This window comes from Oryctolagus cuniculus, chromosome 10 (genome assembly GCF_051225735.1).
Source record: "Oryctolagus cuniculus isolate XC-2025 breed Fujian yellow rabbit chromosome 10, ASM5122573v1, whole genome shotgun sequence".
Classification (NCBI taxonomy): Eukaryota; Metazoa; Chordata; class Mammalia; order Lagomorpha; family Leporidae; genus Oryctolagus; species Oryctolagus cuniculus.
The window spans coordinates 38,088,535-38,109,877 of record NC_142876.1 but is presented as its reverse complement, the minus strand read 5'-3'; positions in this window follow the sequence as shown (position 1 = coordinate 38,109,877).

Here is a 21,343-nt window from a genome sequence, read left to right as displayed (position 1 = left end):
TTTTAACCCTGACACATTGTTCAAACTGATCTATAAATACTTACCATGTTTTTACTACACCAGTGAAATCAAATATCTATCTAAAATTTTATTTATTTTGAAAAGCAGAGAGAAAAACAGACATACAGAGATCTTCCTTCTGTGATTGCACTCTCCAAATGCCTTGCCTACAGTAGTTATGGCTGGGCCAAGCAAAAGCCTGAGTCTCCCAAACAGGTGGCATGGAGCTGAGTACTTTACCCATCATGTGCTGCCACCAAGACACACATTAGCAGAAAGCTATAATCAGGAGTAGAACTAAGAACTCCCATATAGGATGCAGATATCCCAAAGTGGAGTCCCAATTGTTATATCAAACACCCACTTGTGAATATGTATTTTATTATATAAAATCTCACTAACTGCAAATGAATAGAGTAAACTTTAAGTTTTTTCTTCCTTAAAACTAAGCTCAGACATATCTTATCAACAACTTGGTTTTCATGCTCCCAGACTTATTTTCTAATTTATGTTTATTTACATTTTATTTGAAAAGCAGAGAGACAGACACACAGAGAGATAGAGTGATAAACAGTAAGAGATATTTCGTACACTAGTTCTCTCTTCAAGTGCCCACAACAGCAAGGGTTGGGTCAGGCCAAATCCAGAAGCCTGAATTTATTCTGGTTCTATATGGGTGGCTTGGACCAAGCTAATGGAGTCATCAACTCCTGCTTTCCAGGGTGCACAGTAACAGGAAGCTGAACAGGAAGCAGAGTAGCAGGGTCTCCAACAATGCATTGGGATATGGGACATTGTCATCTCAAGCTTTGACTTAACCTCTATGATAAATGGCTGCTCTTCCAGACTTGTTTTCAAATGAAGGCTTACTTTTCTCACCAGTGTTGGTTCTTCACAAGAATACTTCCCCACAAAAACCTTCTTTGACTCCCACAGAGAAATCTCACATTTCTGTTTGCTGATCCCACTCCCTGCTATTGTGCCTGCGAAAGAAGTGAAAGATTGCCCAAGCAGACACAAAGTCCTGACAATGTGTCCAGAACTGTGTTTTTCACTATAGGTGCCCTTGCCATCTATTTGGGATATCCAGATAGAGTTCTAGGCTCCTGGATCCTTCCTGGTCCAGCACTGGCCATTGTGACCAGTTTGGGCACAAACTAGTAGATTCTCTTTCTTTCTTTCTCTCTCTCTCTCTCTCTCTCTCTCTCTCTCTTCCCTTTTGTGTAACTCTGCCTTTCAGATAAATAAAATAAATCTCAAAAAATTAAAATGAAAATTTATATAAATTGGGTAGAAAGAAGAACCAGACAAGGTAGAACATTAAGAAAGTGTGACATTTATAAATTTCTCTAAATGGAGGAAATGAATAGAGACAAAGAGAAAGCAGAGAAAAATAGAAATGTAGAGGCAGTGGAAGAGTTAAAGACAAAGAGGGAGAGAAAAAAAAGGAAAGCAAGGAAGGGGGATAAGGAAAGGAGAAGAGAAAACATTATCAAAGAAAGCAAGTTGAGGGAAACAAAAATTCAGATTATTTGGAATGTTTCAGATTGTGTTAATTTTTACATTTCAAAGGGAAATTCTGTGTGTGTGTGCATGTGTGTATGTGCACCTCTATAAGTCTCTCATGCAGCACCTGACTGGTTTTACAGCAGATTGGCCAATCGTATTAGAAAACTGTTCCCATGGTGTAAAATCTTTTCAGTTCACAGTGACAGGAGGAGATAGCCCCTGTGTCTTATGCCTTTACTTTAGTGAAAAACACAGTTCTGGACACATTGCCAGGACTTTGTGTCTGCTAACTTATTGACACAAGCATGTAGGGTCAATAGAAATTCTCCTTTGGTCCAAATTGAGTTGACTTCGAAGCCAGAAGCCACAGGCTTGAAAAGGAAACCCAGAGACAAATGAGGCTGAATGGACAAAAGAAATTGGGGAACCCTCTTTTACCACAGAAATGGAGCAGACATGTGTTAGAGGTGCTTGTATTTAACAATTAAACACATTTCATTATTTTACATCTTAACCAAGGAGAAAGTGTGCATTATTTATAGGAAATAAACAGAATGAAAACACAAGAAAAGAGAAGTCACTTTGACTTGGGTATTGGCAAATATCCAACTAGCAATAACTTGAAGATTTAATATTATTACATGCACAAAAAAATAAAGCCTAATGCTCATCCAAGCATATTTCAATCAAAGCTCTCTCTGGGAATCTTCCTACTGACAATACAATTTCGTGAAAAATAAACAATAAGATGCAGAAACTACAGTAAGCAGTTTAGGAAATTACATATCAAATATCTTCCTAAGAGCCTGCGGGTCTTATGAGCAGAAGTTTTGCCTAACAGGTCTCATTGCATATGCAGATTTAAATAATTCACTTGTTTAAGAAATCTCCTATTCTCTATTTACTCAAGCTCTTCAGCGGTGGGTTGTCGCCAACAGCCTTGCCAAGAGTCAAAGGAATAAAAGATTCTTTTTCTTGTTTTGAAGGAAGTGTTAGGAAAATAAGGAACAAGTCTGGGATTTTGCAGTGAAGTTAGGTAATAATAGTATACTCGGTTAAAACCTGCTCCCCAGAAGTGCGATTTCAGGAAAAAGGGCAGTTCATGTAGACGTGCAAACACAGATGCTGAATAGCTACATGGGCATGGCTACCTAGCCAACTGGTTATCCTATCTCTTAATGTACAGGTGGAGATCCTAGAGGGAGACACTGTCCAAGTATAAGCACTGGAATGAGAACACAGTCCTTCAAAATGTTATTTAATATTGTCCCTGCAAAAAGGTACATACATGTCATTATCTGTGTGTGTATATATAATTTATATATATACCTATATATAAATATATAAACTTAATGTATTTATATACTTTCAGATTTCTAAGCTATTTAATTTTTATTAATTTCAATAAATCCCCAGTTTCCTCAAGTACTCAGAATTTTGCTGATGATTTAGCCATTAATAGAACAGTAAAATAAAAAGACAACAACGATAAACTCATTAGATGTTCTCTAAAAGAAGAAATTAACAAAATCAATGTTGGTAACACAAGTTGTACTGAGGTATCTTATTTAATAATTTTCAGTTAGAAAGTCCAAATAAAAATGCTGATTATCCAAATTTTTACACTTTAAAAAGATGCATTTTTATTTCAGTTCCTTTTGTTAACAAAAGAATTATTGGATTAAACATGCATTGGAAGGCATATGAAAACACTTTTCTTAAATCACTTTTTTTTCAGACAGAGAGATCATAGTCTAAAGTGTTGTTAGTTATTAAAAAAAAAAAGGGATGAATGCATGTTGTGGAACAGCAGGTTAGGCCTCCACTTGGGATGCCCACATCCTCCATCAAAATGCTTTGAATCAGATCTACCCTCTACTTTCATACCAACTTCCTTTTAATGTACAGGTCATAGCCCCAGTAGATTTCTGCCCACCAGGTAGCAAACCCTAAATGAGTTCTTGGATCCTGGCTTCAGCCTGGAACAGTCCCTGGGCAATAAAAAATGAAACAGCAAATAGAAGCTTTGTCCTCTCTATGTCTCTCCCTCTCTATCACTCTGCCACTCTGCCTTTCAAATAAATAAATAAACAGACACACAAATAATAAAAACTTTCAAAAACTTATAATAGGTGTACACTAAGAATGATGTGTTCTTTATGGTTTCCAGACTATTTTACACTTTTAGTTTTTCTCCGTAAAAATCTATATGTATTCTAAGACATCAACTGTCTTAACCATTATCATCATCATCACTGTGGCTAGGAAAGTGAAAAATTCTAAGTAAAAGAAATCATGCTACTGTGGTGGAGTTCACACACTTGGTAGGGTAAGTTGGCCTTTTTAAATGGAAAGCTAATATACAATTTGAAGTCCCATCCTATTCACTCAAAGTGGAGCCAGCACTCATATGGGATGCCAGCATTGCAGGCTGGCCCCTACTGATATGAATTTTAGATGAAGTCCTTTAATGTTTATGAGACTAATATAGCAAAATAATCTCTGGTGAAATTATGGTCATAATGATCATAAAGTGGATAGGAAATTTGGTGACCATTTTCATAGAAAATTGCAAATAATTTGATGTCCAGTTCAATTCCTATATTAAGTTTCTCTGCTCTATGGTAATTTATCTCAATGCGTTTCTCTATTATTTGAGAACTTATATAATTAGGCACTTAATTTATGATTTTATCAAGTGTCTTAGATTTGACACCATCTACCCTCACCACTAAATATGCATTCTTTGAGAAAAGAACTGATATCATGAATTGACTTATTTGGATAATAAAGGGACCATATTCAGAAGCTGAGTAAAAACTCATTAAATAATTTTGGGATGGTTAAATTGTTAGTTCATTGATGTCCTAATTATGAAAATGGAACTTTGTGCTTTGTACAGGAACAAATAGTATCACTAAAGTGAATTTTATTATTTATTTAATTTATTTTCAACAAACCCTTAAGTAGCCAAATCATTTCTAAATAAAAAGAAATCTTCCATCTCTCTGTTCTTTTCCTTTCTTTGACAGTAAATGGCATCTCTGTCCTTCCATGATGATGAGACAAAAATAATAACCCTGTTCAATTAAGCGTGGACTTCCAAGTCTGTCACAGTTGTATCAACTCGATTTGCAACATACTGAAAAGCAAATCTGCTTCTGTTCTATCAGGATTGGGGCATTTGAAAAACAATTTCAAATTAAGTATATGTGCTATTGGCTTTGGGATAAAAATACTAAAAATTGGGATGAATTATGACTTAATTTGAATATTGTACTGATTAGCTTGTGTTTGGTAATTCTTGATAAGGCTTGTCCCCATTCCCCTGGTAATTGAACACTGACTGCAGTAATCAAGGTAGTCCAATGTTCATCCAACATCAGGCCAGGAAGGAATGAAGTGCTTGGCAATAATGATGTATCTTAGAAAGCACATGCCTTGCATTGTGGGGGATAGGCTTGCTTCCTGGGATTAGTAGTCCATGGTGATTTTTATTATGTGGTTTTTGTTGACTGTGAGCTTTAAGACTGCTCAGCTGAGCTGCTTCAATGTTCTCATCTCCCGATCCCTCATTACTTTGAGCCAAAGATTTATTGTTCTCTACTTTGGAGGGTGTTGCTTGTATGCAATTATGTTGGCTTAATTGTAGTTCATTCTTCCTCATATATTGTTGTGTGACCTCTTGCTCACTTTATTGTGGGCTGTCGCTGTCAGGCCTAATCCCTGGGAAGATGTAAGTACATTAGAATTCATTACAAAAAGAAAGAGAAATACAAATTGGGGTGGAAGAAAGCTCACAAATGGGGAGGCAGCTTAACCTACTGCTACTGCCTATAGAGACAGAAAAACAAAACCTCTGGATAAAATGGTTGCCAGTGCAGCCCTGATCCAAGTTGCAACCCCATTGTCACCAATATAAAGTTCTATCATGGAAAACACTGAAGTTAAGCTGGGATAATCTTAGCAAATGTTAATGTGTTTGTCTCTTGCTTCTGCCTTCCCAGGGACATTTGCAAGGAAGGTGATTGAAAATGAAGTAACTAGGACTTGAACCAGCACTCTGCTATGGGATACTGGCATGGTAAGTGATGGTTTAACCTGCTGTGCCACAACATTGGCTTTAGACCCTTTCAGGAGCTGATTTTAGGAAAACATCAGAAACTCATTAACTCACACTGAGATAATTACTATATCCACCACATAGGTTATACCCTCATCAGACAGGTCAAGGTTTCTTAAGATTGAGCATGAATTAGAATCACTTGGATAGCTCATAAAACAGAGGGCCCCAACCACAGTATCTCCTCTGCAGCTGTTGTGAGGAAGGGGCTGAGAATTGCATTTGTACCAAGTTCTGAAGCAATGCTGATGTCACCTATGTAGCGATCAGACGTTGAGAACCAGTTAGCACATGAATTGCCTTCTTTCTTCCAATATTAGCAGTAGGAGCAAGCCAGCCTCCCAGCAGAACCTCATCCAGACCTGTCCTTGCCTGGCTCTGTCCCTCTCTCTAAGACTCACTCTTTGGGTGGAAAGTTCTCTGGTAGCCTATATACAACCTTGGACTGCCTTCCATCAGCTTTGTGTTCCTCCTGGAAATATCTCTGTTTCTAAGATAACAGTAAGTACTGTTGTGGGAAAGAATGGATGTCTTGGATACAATTCAGTGATGTAAGCAGATATTTCTGCAACAAAACATAACTGCCCAGTGGCCTTTCCAAGCTGAGCCTGACCTCTCATGTGGTATGCCCTGGACTTCTGGGCATTTCCATTCCCCCACCTCTATTATAGGGGAGCACAGGCACATTACTGAGGACCCTTGAGATACAACTTTGCCTAAAATTGCATATGATACTATAATTTTTTCAATATAAGGTATTCTGAATTTTCCACCATTGAATAAACCACATTTCATGAACGTGATTGTCTCTTCTGGGATAATCTCTTAGATCATCAGGGGCTTTTCCAATTTTAAAGCTTAGATTTACTCAGTCTAAAAAATGTGGGCATGTTCTTTCTGCTTTGGCATGAGCCTGTTGCTATATTCACTCCTTAAATCATTTTTGAGTCTTGCTGTAACTTTTCCCCTTCACAGTTTTTGCATGTCCTGTACCTCAGTTTGGGCCAGGTATTGTCAATCTATTTTGGGACATTCGACCTATTGCTATTGCTATTAAATTCTCAGTGCTTCCAGACATATAGCCAATGTGGAAGATGTAGAAGAAGTAAGGCATTGTGATGAAATTTTAGAGCAGACATATGCCTTGATAATTCCATCTTCCAAATTGATGCTTCCTTACTATCTTTAAAATCCCAGTATTCCACATGTTGCTCTCATTGACCTAGGCAAGTGGTTGGCATATAGAAGATATTCAATCAATGGTTGTATGTTATAAAAATGATTAGATTTATTTACCCCAAGGGTTTGCTTCAAATAGGTTGCTGGGTGTTCTTAGACTGACTGCTGGCATCTGAAGCTGACTTCACATAACATGTCATTGTGATGAAGGCTTTAGGAGTAAGTTTCCAAGTATTCCTTCAGGGGTATTCAAGGTGGAGCTGTGGAAAAACACAGACATACAAAGGACACATTTTCAGATCCTAGAGTTTGCCTAAGGCTTATCCCCCAGTGGTCTCCACTTCTTATCACCCTGCTTTGGCTTCTGTCTTTTTTGACTTGAATTTGAGCCTGTTTCAGTTATCTCTCTCCCTCCTGTCTACAGTTACCCATTCTGAGTACCTGGTCCAAGTCCTACCTACCCTGCTTCTAATCCAGCTTCCTGTTGATGCGCCTGGAAGGCAGTAGTTAATGACCCAAGTACTGAATTCTTGCCACTCACATGAGAAACCAAAATGGAGTTTTCTGACTCTTGGCTTCATCCTGGCCCAGCCAAGCCTATGCAGGCATTTGGAGAATAAACCAACAGATGTAATGTCTCTTGATTTTTCTCTGTCTCTGCCTCTTCTGTCACTCTGCCTTGAAAATAAATAAATACATCTTTTAAAAAAATCTTTTCTAGTTAGCAAAGTGCATTTTTCTCTTTTTTATTATACAATAACTTTTATTCTCATTTTCACTACTGCAATAATGATTCCAACAATAACTAATCATAGCTTGAAACTTTAATGTATTGTTAGTGATATACCTGAATTAAGAAAAGAACATTATGCAATTTGAAGTGACTATTAGGAATAATTAAGTTCCACTTCCAATAACATATAACCCTTGAAAATACTCACAAGTTCCTGTCAAAATATCTGGAAGTCTTTACCTACCTCTTCATTTGCTTTTAATTAAAAAGGCTAGAACCAACATTGCCATAAAATATATACATATATTTTTTAATTTCATCATTCATCATTCCATTGAATATTAGCATCTAAAAATGTAATATTTTATTTTACATTTATTTATTTCACATTGTTTTGAAAATGCAGACTAATGAGTTAATTATGCATTAGAATACTCTCAGAAATTTTGGTAATTATAAATAATATTGTTTCACTGAAAAATATGCAAGATGTTTTTTCAAATAACAGATTTATAGACACATTGTCAGAAAAGTCTATTGGTGGTTTTACATAAAACTTCACTTTCTTGATTTTCTTTTTGCCATGATCTGATTGTTGAACAATTTTTCCTTGCATTGTAGTCACAATAAATAATAATTACAATAAATGATTTTTGAACAAATTGAGTATAATTTGAAATGACTCAGTCATTCCACTGTGGATATTTTCCAAAGGAAATTAAATCAGTATTTGAAAGAGTTTTCTGTACCTCCATGTTTATAAAAATTAATTCACAATAGCTAAAACACGGAATCAACTCAAATGTCCATCATTAGATGACTGGGTAAAGAAATTGTGGGATATATATATATATATATATATATAATGGAATACTATTCAGGCATGAAGTGAATGAAATCTTATCTTTTGCAACAAAACAAATGCAACTGGAGATAATTATGTTTAGTAAAATAAACCACATATTTGGGGCTCCTTGATTCTCTAGTCATGGACAAATATTGGACCCACTGGGGCTAGCACCCAGGCACTGGTCTCCTTTGAAGAGAGGGGGTACAAAAGAAACTATGTCAACAGAGCAGAACAAACCTCTCTTCTTGTAAAAACAAAATAAAGAGGAGGTTTACCATGCCCAACATGGGAGTCACCTTTCACACTCCCTTCATCCTGGAGCATTGAACAGAGCTCTCTGGCCATACCCACCACATGCCCCTGGGTAGTCACTGAAAAAGCAGACACTCCACTAAGCCACAGAGGAGGAGTTCAATGATATAAGCCATCACAGAGAAAAAAAAAAAAAAAAACAAAACAAAACAAAGAAAAAAGAAACCAACAAGTGTCTCTACAAAGGCCAAGTAATAAATACAGCAATTCAAGAAACAAGAATAAGGAAGATGACATGATGTCCCCAAAAGAGTATAACACTTTAATACTAGAATGTAAAGATGAAGATATTAAATAAATGCCAGAAATAGAATTCAAAAAATTGACCAGAGGATTACTTAGAAGTAATCAGAGTCAAAATCATGAACTAATGAAATCCATACATGACATGAAAGAAAATTTCTCCCATTAAACAGCTCAAGAGAAATCAAAATGAAATTCTGGAAATTAAGAATTCAATAGAACAAAGAATTTGGTAGGAAGCTTTAACAACAGATTGTCAAGCAGAAGAGAAAGAATATTCAAGTTAGAAGACAAACCTCTGGAAATTTTAGTCATACCAAAAATAAGAATAAATTATAAAACTAAAAAACACTGTTGGGAATCTACAGGATACTATCAAATGATCAAACATACAAGTCTTAGGAGATCATGAAGGTGTGGAAAGAGAGAATGGATTAGAAGGCATCTTGTACAGAAAACTTCCCTAATTTGGAAAAAGAAAGGGTCATTGAAGTACAGGAAGCACATAGAACTCCTAATAGACATGACCAGAAAAGAAAACACATTGTAGTCAAACTCTCCACAGTAAAACATAAAGATTCTAAAATGTTCATGAGCGTAATGCCAGATTACTTTCAGAGTATCTCCAATTAGAATCACTGCTGATTTCTCATCAGAAATCCTACAAGCAAGGAGAGAATTGCAAAATATAGTCCAAGTCTTAAGAAAAAAAACCTGTCAACTTAGAACACTGTACCCTGCAAAGCTCTCCTTTACAAATGAAGGTGAAATAAAAACCTTCTGTAACAAACAGATATTGAAAGAATTGGTCACCACTCAGCCAGCCTTACAAAAGATGCTTAAGGATGTGCTACACACAGAAATACAGAAATGTGGTCACCACTACAAAAGAAAGTGAACATAGAAAATTCCCCACTAAAAATACAAAGAAAATTCAAAGTAAACAATAGGGATATTTATGGAAAAATGGCAGGGCAAAGTCATTACTTATCAATAGGCAGGTTGAATGTAAATGGCCTTAACTCTCCAGTTAAAAGACACAGATTGGCAGAATGGATTAAAAAATAAAACCCATCTATTGCTGCCTACACAGATACACATTGCACCAACAAAGATCCTTGCAGACTGAAAATGAAAGCATGCAAAAAGACATTCCATGATAGCAGAAACCAAAAAGAGAGCTGGTTTACTCATCCTAATATCAGACAAAATAGACTTTAATACAAAAACTGTTCAAAGAGGTGAATATCTTGTTGATCAATTCAATAGGAAGTTTGACTATTATAAATGTATATGCACCTAATTACAGGACACCTGGATATTTAAAAGAAATGGTAAACACTTTCAGGGAGACATAGAGTCCAATAAAATAGTAATAGGAGACTTCAATACCCCACCTTCAACAATGGACTGATCAAGCAGACAGAAAATCACCACCGAAATAACAGAGTTAACTGATAGTATAGACCAAAGGAACCTAATGGATATCTATAGAACTTTTCATCCTACAGATGGAGAATACACATTCTACTCACCAGTATATGAACTTTCGTCAGGACTGACCACATGCTAGGTCATAAAGCAAGTCTCAGCAAATTCAAAAGTTAGAAAATCATACCATGCATCCTCTCTGACCACATGGAATGAAGTTAGAAATAAACAACTCAGGAATCTATAGAACGTATGCAAACACATGAAGACTGAACAACATGCTCCTGAATGAACACTGGGTGATTGAAGAAATCAAAAGAGAATTAAAAAAAAATTCTAGTAACAAATGAAGGCAACAATACATCAGAACTTTTGGGATTTAGCAAACACATGTGTGAAGAGGGAACTTTATAGAAACTGGTGCCTACTTGGAAGGTACCAAAGATATAAACTATTAATGTACCTCAAGGACCTAGAAAAACAACAGCAAAACAAACCAAAACTAGGAGAAAGAAATAATTAAATTAAAAAAAATCAACAGCCTTTGTAAGCACAGACAATGCTATGGCTGAGAAGGAACTTCTAAGTTCAATCACATTCACTATAGCTACAAAAAAAATCAAGTACCTTGGAATAAACTTAGAAATAATTAAATTAAATTAGAAAAAAACCAGCAAAACAAACCAAAACTAGGAGAAAGAAATAATTAAATTAATAATTAAATAATAATTAAATTTGAAACTGAACAAACTGTATTAAAGATCTGCAGAATGCAGAGTTTTTTTTTTTTTCAAAAAATTAACAAAATTGACACACCATTGGCCCAACTAATTAAAAAAAGAAGAGCAAAGACCCAAATCTATACAATTAGAGAGAAAAAAAGAATGTAACAACAGACACCACAAAAATAAGAATCATCATCAGAAATTACAATAAAGAGCTAAATACCAGCAAGCCAGGGAACCTAGAAAAAATGGACTGATTCCTGGACACATACAACCTGCCTAAATTGAACCAAGAAAACATAAAAAAACTTAAACAGACCAATAAACAAGAAAGAAATTGAATCAGCAACAAAGACATTCCCTAGAAAGAAAAGCCCAGGACTGAATGGCTTCACTGCTGAATTTTAATCAAAAATTTAAGAAGAACTAACACCAATTCTTCTCAAACTCTTCAAAACAATTGAAAGGGAGAGAACCCTTCCAAATTCCTTCTATGAATCCAGCATCACCTTAATTCCTAAACCTGAAAATAATACAACAGAGAAAGAGAACTTTAGACCAATATCCCTATTGAACATTTATGCAAAAATCCTCAACAAAATACTAGCCAATCATATCAGAAAGATTCTCAGAAAGATCACTCACCCAGATTAAGTGGGATTTATCCCTGGTACGCAGGGATGGTACAACATTCACAAATGTATTAGTGTGAGACTTCACATTAACAAATTGAAGAAGAAAAAACATGATTATCTCAGTAAATGCAGAAAAAGCGTTTGATAAAAACACCCTTTCATGATGAAAATTCTAAGCAAATTGGGTTAGAAGGAACATTTCTCAACACAATCAATGCAATTTATGACAAACCCTTAGCCAGCATCCAATTGAGTGGGGAAAAGCTGGAACCATTCACACTGAGTTTCAGAACCAGATAAAGATGCCCACTCTCACAACCCGTATTTAATATAGAACTGGAATTTGTAACCAGAGTCATTAAGCAAGAAAAAGAAATCAAAGGGATACCAATTGGGAAGAAGGAAGTCAAACAATACCTATTTGCAGATGACGTGATTCTATATAGGGGATCCAAAAGTCTCCACTAAGAGACTTGGAATTCATAGAATAGGTTGGTAAAGTGGCAGGATATAAAATCAACACAAAAAATCAATAGCCTTTGTAAGCACAGACAATGCCATGGCTGAGAAAGAACTTCTAAGTTCACTCACATTCACTATAGCTACAAAAAAAAAAAAAAATCAAATACCTTGGAATAAACTTAAGCAAGGATGCCAAAGATCTATACGATAATTATAAAACATTTTTAAAAAGTAATAGAATAAGATACAAAACAACATAAAAATCTTCCATGTTCATGTTCATGTATTAGAATAATTAATATCCTCAAAATGTCCATACTATCAAAATAATTTTCAAATTCCATGAAATACCAATCAAAATACCAAGGGCATTCATCTCAGATATAGAAAACACAATGCTGAAATTCATATGGTAACACAGGGTACCCCAAGTAGCTTAAGCAATCTTATACATCAAAAACAAAGCTGGGGCATCACATTACCAGATTTCAAGACATACTACTGCTGGTGCCGTAGCTCACTAGGCTAGTCCTCTGCCTGTAGCACCAGCACCCAAGGTTCTAGTCCTTGTTGGGGTGCTGGGTTCTGTCCTGGTTGTTCCTCTTCCAGTCCAGCTCTCTGCTGTCACCCAGGAGTGCTGTAGAGATGGCCCAGGTCCTTGGGCCCTGCACCCGCATGGGAGACCAGGAGGAAGCACCTGGCTCCAGGCTTCAGATTGGCGTAGCATGCCGGACGAAACTTGCCAGCCATAGCGGCCACTTGGAGAGTGAACCAACAGAAAAAGGAAGACCTTTCTCTCTGTCTCTCTTTTACTGTCTAACTCTGCCTGTCAAAAAAAAAAAAAAAAAAAAAAAGACATACTACAAGGCAGTTATAAATAAAACACCCTGGTACTGGTAGAAAAACACCTAGATAGGTTGTGCCGTGGCTCACTAGGCTAATCCTCTGCCTTGCGGCACCGGCACTCTGGGTTCTAGTCCTGGTCGGGGCACCGGATTCTGTCCCAGTTTCCCCTCTTCCAGGGCAGCTCTCTGCTGTGGCCCGGGAGTGCAGTGGAGTATGGCCCAAGTACTTGGGCCCCGCACCCCATGGGAGACCAGGAAAAGCACCTGGCTCCTGCCTTCGGATCAGCGCGGTGTGCTGGCTGCAGTGCGCCGGCCATGGCGGCCATTGGAGGGTGAACCAACGGCAAAGGAAGATCTTTCTTTCTGTCTCTCTCTCTCTCTCACTGTCCACTCTGCCTGTCAAAAAAAAAAAAAAAAAAAAAAAAAAAAAAAAAAAAAAAAAAAAAAAACACCTAGATAGCCCAGTGGAACAAAGTAGAAATTATAGAAATCAATCCAAGCATCTATAACTTACTTATCTTTGACACAGGAGCTAAAATCAAACCATGGACAAGGGCAGTCTCTTCAACAAATGGTGCTGGGAAAACTGGATTGATTTCCAATTAAGAAGCATGAAGCAAGAACCCTACCTGACACCTTACACAAAAGTCCACTCAAAATGGTTTAAAGTCCTAAGTGTATGACCCAATACTATCAAATTATTAGAGAATATTGGGGAAACCCTGCAATACATTGACATAGGGAAAGACTTCTTGGAAAAGACCCTAGAGGAACAGGCAATCAAAGCCAAAAGTGAGAAATGGGATTACATCGAATTGAAAAGCTTCTTTACTACAAAGGAAACATTCAGCAAAATGAAGAAGCAACCAACAGAATGAAATTATTTGCAAATTATGCCACTTATAACGGATTAGTAACCAGACTATATAAAGAGATCAAGAAACTCAACAACAACAAAATAAACAACCCAATTAAAAATGGGCAAAGGATTTGAACAGGCATTTTTTTAGAAGTGGAAATCCAAATGGGCAAAGACACATGAAAAAATGCTCAGGATCACTAGCCCTCAGGAAAATGCAAACAAAAACCACAATGACTTTTCATCTCAGTCCTGTAAGAATGGCTTTCATAACAGAAATCAACAAACAACAAATGCTGGTAAGGATGTGGGGAAAAAGGTACCCTAATCCACTGTTGATGGGAATGTAAACTAATTGACTGTTGAACGCTTTTTCCTTACAAATAAGATTGTAGTATATCTTGTAGTTATAATAAATAAATTTTGAACAAGTTGAATATAGTCTGAAAATTGATCTACCATATGACTCAGTCATTCCACTCATGAGTAGTTTTCCAAAGGAAATTAAAATAACATTTGAGAGAGTAATCTGTACCTCCATTTTTATAGAAATTAATTCACAATAGCTAAGTCATGGAGTCACCCCAAATGTCTATCAGTTGATGACTGGGTAAAGAAAATATGGTATATATACATGATGGAATATTATTCAGGCATAGAGAGATTGAAATCTTGTCTTTCTGCAACAAAATGGATGCAATTGGAGATCATTATGCTTATTTAGATAAACTGCTCCCAAAAGATCATATATTCTCTAATTGGTTATAAGTAACATATCAAGTATAAAAATTATAATGTATATAAGTAAAATTAACATTTTAAGATTTGATTATTGTTTATAGTCCTTGTCTATATTCTTGAGAAACAGTGGTTTATTTAGTGTAAGATTAAGGCTGTTAGTATAAAGTAAATTAAAAGTATATAATTGTGAAAAATAAAAGAAAAATAAGAAGGAAGGGGGAGGGAGGTGGGAGTGGGGTGGATAGTTATGGGAGTATTACGATGCTCTAAAACTTTATATATGAAATACATGAAATTTGTTTTATTTATATGAATTTTTAAATGAAGGAAAAAAGAAAATTGATATCCAGCAAGAAGAAAAGCTTATTAAGGCATCAGATGGGTAAGATCTCTCTCCACTAGCCAGATCCTCCTTCCTGTTCTCCTATAGATAACAACAATGGTCAATTAAAAACCTTTCAAATGAGTAAGATTTCAAATAACATTGAGGCAGGATGTCCATGGTCATCAGTTTAACAGAGAGGCATGAGCCATGAAATGATAGAGGGAGAAAGAATAAATATAGGAAAGATTAATTAAATGACTTGTAAGCTATAAATCTGAATAGGGTCATCAAATTCATTTTAATATAGTGACTGTTGGGTTTAAAATGTATATATATACATTTAAATTGATAAATTGGTTGCAGTATTCCTTACTAATGAAATGTATTTCAGTGTAAAGCACAACAAAAACAAATACATTCTTGAATAGAAAATGTCATTTGACTTCTGAGTTGCAAAAGCTAACTTGTAATTGGGATTTCTGGTATACCTAGAAATGAAGAAGGAAGATCCAGTATCAATATTGGATTGCCAGATATGTAGAGGAAATGTACAGGCAGATTTGGAAACTTTTAATAGATAAGCTAGCCACTGATTTTTTAAAAAGGGATTTCTGTATCAAAATGAACTCCTTAGACAATTTACCTAAATACCATTCCCTATAACCTTGAGTTTGGGTATGACCAAAAGAAATATAGAATGTCCAAAGAAATGTAGACAGAAATGATGGGTGTTGCTACTGTTTGAATGTCCTCTCCAAAAAATGCTGAAATTAAGTTGCTTTTGTAATAGTGTTATGACGTAGGTCATTAGATCTATAATATCATGGCTGATCTGTCATCATAGAAGAAAGAATGCCATTATCCCAGGAAAGGTTAATTATTACAGGAGTGTAGGATGAGTTCTGGCTGATTTCCCCTCTATGTATCACATGTGCTGACTGCTTTTCTGAGACATTCTGATGCAGCACAAAGCCCTTTGCCAAGTGCCTGGTGCCATGTTCTTCCATTTTCCAGACTTCAAATCTTCCATTATTTATAATGACTCTGCTGTGTTATCCTTCCCCCCACCCCAGGAACAATTTATTTAAGAACACAAATTTCATGTCTTTCATAAATACAACTTTAGGATTATAAGGATTCTTCCCAATCTACCTGCTCTCTCCCCTACACTCCCACCCTTCTTCCTCCTCTTCCTCCTATTTCCATACTCATTTTTTTGACTAAGATCTATTTTACATTAACTTGTTGATGCACATATGATTAACTCTGTAAGTGAAGAGTTCAACAAATTGTATGAAAAAAAGACTGTTCTTCAACATTTGAGCCAAGGGCTGTTCAGTCATTGTATCTTGAAGTGTTAATTTCACTTCTATAGATTACCTTTTAGGTGCTCTATTAGTTTTCACAGATCAGGGAGACTATATGATATTTGTTCTTTTGGGACTGGCTTATTTCACCAAGTATGATGTTTTCCAGTTTCATCCATTTTGTTGCAAATGACAAGATTTTTTTTTCTTTTTTTTTTTCTTACTGCTGTGTAGTATTCAATCGTGGACTTTGACTTTATTCTTCCCAATTTGTATTCCTTTAATTTCTTTTTCTTCCCTAATGGCTCAGACTAAAACTTCCAGGACTATATTTAATATCAGTGGTGAGAATGGACGTCCTTATTTGGTTCAGATCTCAGTGGAAACAGTTCCAACTTTTCTCCATTCAATAGGATGATGGCCATGGGTTTGTCATAAATTGTATTTGTTGTGTTGAGAAATGTTCCTTCTAACCCAATTTGCTTAGAGTTTTCATCATGAAAAGGTGTTGTTTTATCAAATATATTCTCTGCATCTATTCAGATAGTTATATGGTTTTTGTTTTTCAATTTGTTAATGAGATGTCTCACACTGATACATTTGCGAATTTAGTACCATCCCTGCGTGTCAAGGATAAATCCCAAGTGGGCCAGATAAATGATCTTTCTGTTGTGTTGTTGGATACGACTGACTATTATTTTGTTGAGGATTTTTGTATCTATGTTCATCAGGAAAATTGGTCCACAGTTCTCTTTCCCTGTTGTACCCTTTTCATGTTTGGTAATTAAGGTGATCCTGCTTTCATAGAAGGAGTTTTAGAGAGTTCCCTCCCTTTCATTTGGAGTTAGTTCTTCTTTAGATGTCTGGTAAAATTCAGCAATGAAGCCATTCAGTCCTGGGCTTTTCTTTCTTGGGAGGGTCTTTACTACTGATTCAATTTTCCGTCTTGGTTATTGGTTATTTTCCCTGTGATGTCTTTTATCTTTGATTCATGACTCTGTGACTTAATGGAGTATCTGCTCTTTCCTATGAATACTCAGAAATGTGTGCTGGGTATCATCAGAGGGCTTTGCTCAGTGCTCCAGGGTGAGGGGAGTGTCTAAGGTGACACCAAAGTTGGGCATGGTAAATCTCCCCCCCTCTTTTTTTACACTTGATCTTAGCCTTTAAAAGGCCAAGAAGCTATCCCTCCACCTTTTTTTTTCACAAGGGAGGTTTGATTACCTCTGTTAGCATAGTCTCATGCTCACCTCCTCTCTTCAAAGGAGACTAATGCTTGGGCACTTGCCCCAGTGGATCTAATTTCCATCTCTGCTGCCAGAAGAACCACACAAAGGATCTGTACAGTCCTCAATGTGAATATGGATCCTGAAGCAATGCCCCCACCAGGGAATCAGGGAGCCCAGTGCATGTGGAGCTGACCACAGTGACTGCCCAGTGTCCCACTCATAATCTGCATGCTTCCACAAAGCCATAGTGTTTTCACAGTCCCAGCACACAAGGCTCCCAAAATTATAAGCTCCCAGCCCCCTGTCAGTTCTCTCAGCCAGACTCAGTCATCTCCTCTCAGTTGGTTCCTGGGCACATGGACATGAGCTGGCGCAGCTGTTGTGTGTGTCCAAAATAGTGCCTGCCCTCTCTCGGATTGTTACAAAATGCCCTTGCTGAGTGGTTGGGGAAAGATAAATGTGGCCCCCCTTTTTTCCCTCTAGGTTAGCAGGTATGCTGTCTCTTACAAGGCTCCAAGCCAGACTCCTGCTAGGCTCTTCTTGTGGCTTGAATGCCAGTGGCTTGGGCTGCTGCAGTCTGGTCTCACCTCACTCCTAAGTTTATGCTTAGACTCTTGGCTGCTAGGGTCCTGTGTTGTGTGCAAGCATACTTTTCACGTAGGTACACAGTGTCCCTCTAATTTGCATGGAGTTTCCTCTACCATTTCTCCCTAACTCTTCCCTGAGATGATGCTCTCTCCACTTTTTTTGAACTATCTTCCCATAGACCAGAGCAGTAAGCTCCCTCTGTATCCCACTATCTTCTGTGGTATTCTTTTATAGCTGCATAAAGATGGTGCACAATTCAGGTGTCTCCTCTGAGTAGAAATTTTGACACATTTTCTTTTCCTAAATTCAAGTGTAAGGCAACATTGGTTCCTTGGTCTGGAGATGAGCCACTAACTGGCACAAATTATATATTTATTACAAAAAGGAAACTCCAGTTGCTTTGTTCAAAGTCCTTGGGATTCAAGGATTTTTTTAATGCAGTAGAACCCCTCATATCCTAACTATTAATGGTCATTTAAAATATAAATTTCTAGGCTATATACCAAACTTCTTGAATCATAATGCAGAGCAGATGAGGCCAAAGATTCTCTATTTTTTTTATCAAGATCCTCAAATGTTAGCCTTACTATTTTTTTAGAATTCATAGTATATGAAAAGGCTTGTGAAAAATAGTTACAAACAATATGTCAAATTTAGATTACGGATGGCCCTAAATGCTAGACTTAGAACTTTGGCTTCTATCCTAAGAACATGAAAGACTACATATAATTGAGCAAAGGAAATTTATTTTTATGAGGTACTATGGATAGATGTGTGTGGATGTGAAAAACAATACAGCAGGTGCAGGTATTTGATACAGCAGTATAGATGCCAGCATCCCCTATTTAAGTGCCTCAACTGAATCCCAGTTCTGAATCCAATTTCTGTTTCACGCTAATGCACACACTGTGGTGGGAGGCAGCAAGTAATGACTGAAGTAGTTGTATCCCTGCTACCCACATGGGAGAACTGAATTGAATTCCAGGTCCCTGACTTTAACCTGATCCAGGCCAGGCTGTTGTGGACATTTGGGGAGTGAATGAGTAGATGGAAAATCACTGTCCATCTGCCTATGTCTGTCTCTGTCTATATCCTTTTCAAACAAGAACAATAAAGCACATTGACACTGTTGCCACATTCAGGACACAATGTCACTATTGTAGCTGTTCTAACTCTGTTATTGTGCTTTTTAAATACAGAATAATAACCTCTTAGATGTATACATATGTTGGAGATGTGTAAGGCATACTGTTACTTTGGAATTGCACTTTAAAATTTATGTGTAAGTTGAAAAAAAAATGTTTGGTAAAATAAACTATTAAAAATTTTCTCAAATAACGAATTGCTAGAAACTGAGAACTAAGATACTGAGGAACATTGAACTAACTTTCATTTTGCGTTTTTGTCTTTGTACTAAGGAGTAGATATCCTTAGAATAGTGATGGTAAATTTGCTAGGTGCAAATAATGGGATCTATCTATCTATGTATTTAGCACTACCCATAATATTGAAAAATTGGTATATAGGTAGCTGGATTTTTATCTTTTTTTTCAAGATACAATATGAATTATCTAATTAAGTGTAAAGTAAACCATTCTACTTTTCATGATTCAGATTACACATAATTACACCTTTATCAAATCTCTTGCATCTTTCTAAACTTTCTTACCTGAAATTCTGTCTACATCAGGATGGAGTTGACCCAATATTTCTCTCATTCCTACCACCCCTACTACATTAAAATTTGACTCTGGTATCAATTTGAAAATTACATTTGCTTTACATATTTATGGGTTCAGACTGAATACAGAACATACAGGAGATTACTTTGAATCATGTCCAGATTTTCTGGAGCCAATCAAGAATGAAAAACTCTGTTCACTACACTGTTGTTGAGGCATTACTCCTTATTTTTAAATGTTTATTTCTTTGCTAAACGTATCTATTCCTGGCCCATTGAAAAGGAGATGTGGCATTGAAGCAATTTGTCTCAAAAAATAAAGGAGAATGAAAGACAATCTCTACATTCTGACAGGAAGATACGCTTACTTCCCACGTGGAACTGGTGGAAAGGGTGACTCCCCAGGGTTTGGAACCAACAATGGGTGGGCCAAACTATTGTTTCTACAACAGAATAATGACATCTCTGCTGGTAGGGAAATGGCTTTGGACAGTAGACAGCCAGTACCTGGCCTGTACAATATGTGGACTAAACAGAGGTGAGTGAGGCGAGGAAATGTTTTTAAAGATTTATTTATTCATCTGAAAGTCAGAGTTACAGAGAAAGAGGGAGAAGGAGAGAGAGATCTTCCATCCACAGGTTCACTCACCAGATGGCTGAAAAGACCAGCACTGGGCCAGACCATGGGCAGGAACCTCTTCCAGTTCTCCCACAAGGATGGCAGGGGCCTAAACAGTAAACTTTCTTCCTCTGCTTTCCTCAGGACATTAGCAGGGAGCTGGATTGGAAGTGGAACTTGTGGCACACAAACTAGTACCCATATAAGATTCTGGTGTTACAGGTGGTGGCTTAATTTGTTTTGCCACAATGCCAGTCCTAAGGCAAGAGAAATTTATAAATAAAGAGCCAACACTCTTGGTCAAGCAGGTGGAGACAAATGTAAGTGTTGTGTACACTAGATGTCATTTTCCATTTCTATAAGGATGCATGAACTTTTCTGTACCCAGTCACCATTTGAGGAAGGAATAAATCAGTGAACCTATCTTTGAATTCAGAGAGATGTTAGAAAGTCAGTTTAACAAAATATTTATCTGAAATATCTTGAGATATTCTACATAGATTGATTTAAATCGGCAGAGACTTCGGTGATTTTTAATAGGTGTTTATGGGAGGATGTGCCGCCTTCATCATTAATAGGCATGCAGAGCAAAAGTAGAACAGTTTTCTACATTTCTTAATTTTACTCTACATTTTACTCTTTGCATCACTGAAGTCTGGAACATCTGAGAGTACAGAACAAGATACAACCTAGGACACTATTGACTGCCTTTGTCATTGTGTAGGGTCTTGTCTGGGAAAGAATATTACAGTAGAACAATCAAGAAATGGAGAAAGAGGACTGACTTTCAACGGTATCTTTACTACACTGACAGTGTATCCGCTGTGGGGCTGTTCAGATTCATGAAATAGTAAATCTCCGTTTCCCTCCCTCTCTTTTTCTGTGTGCCTTTAACACTAAGCCAGTTTGAATGGTATTGCAGCTTACTAAAACAGCATTAGGGGCAT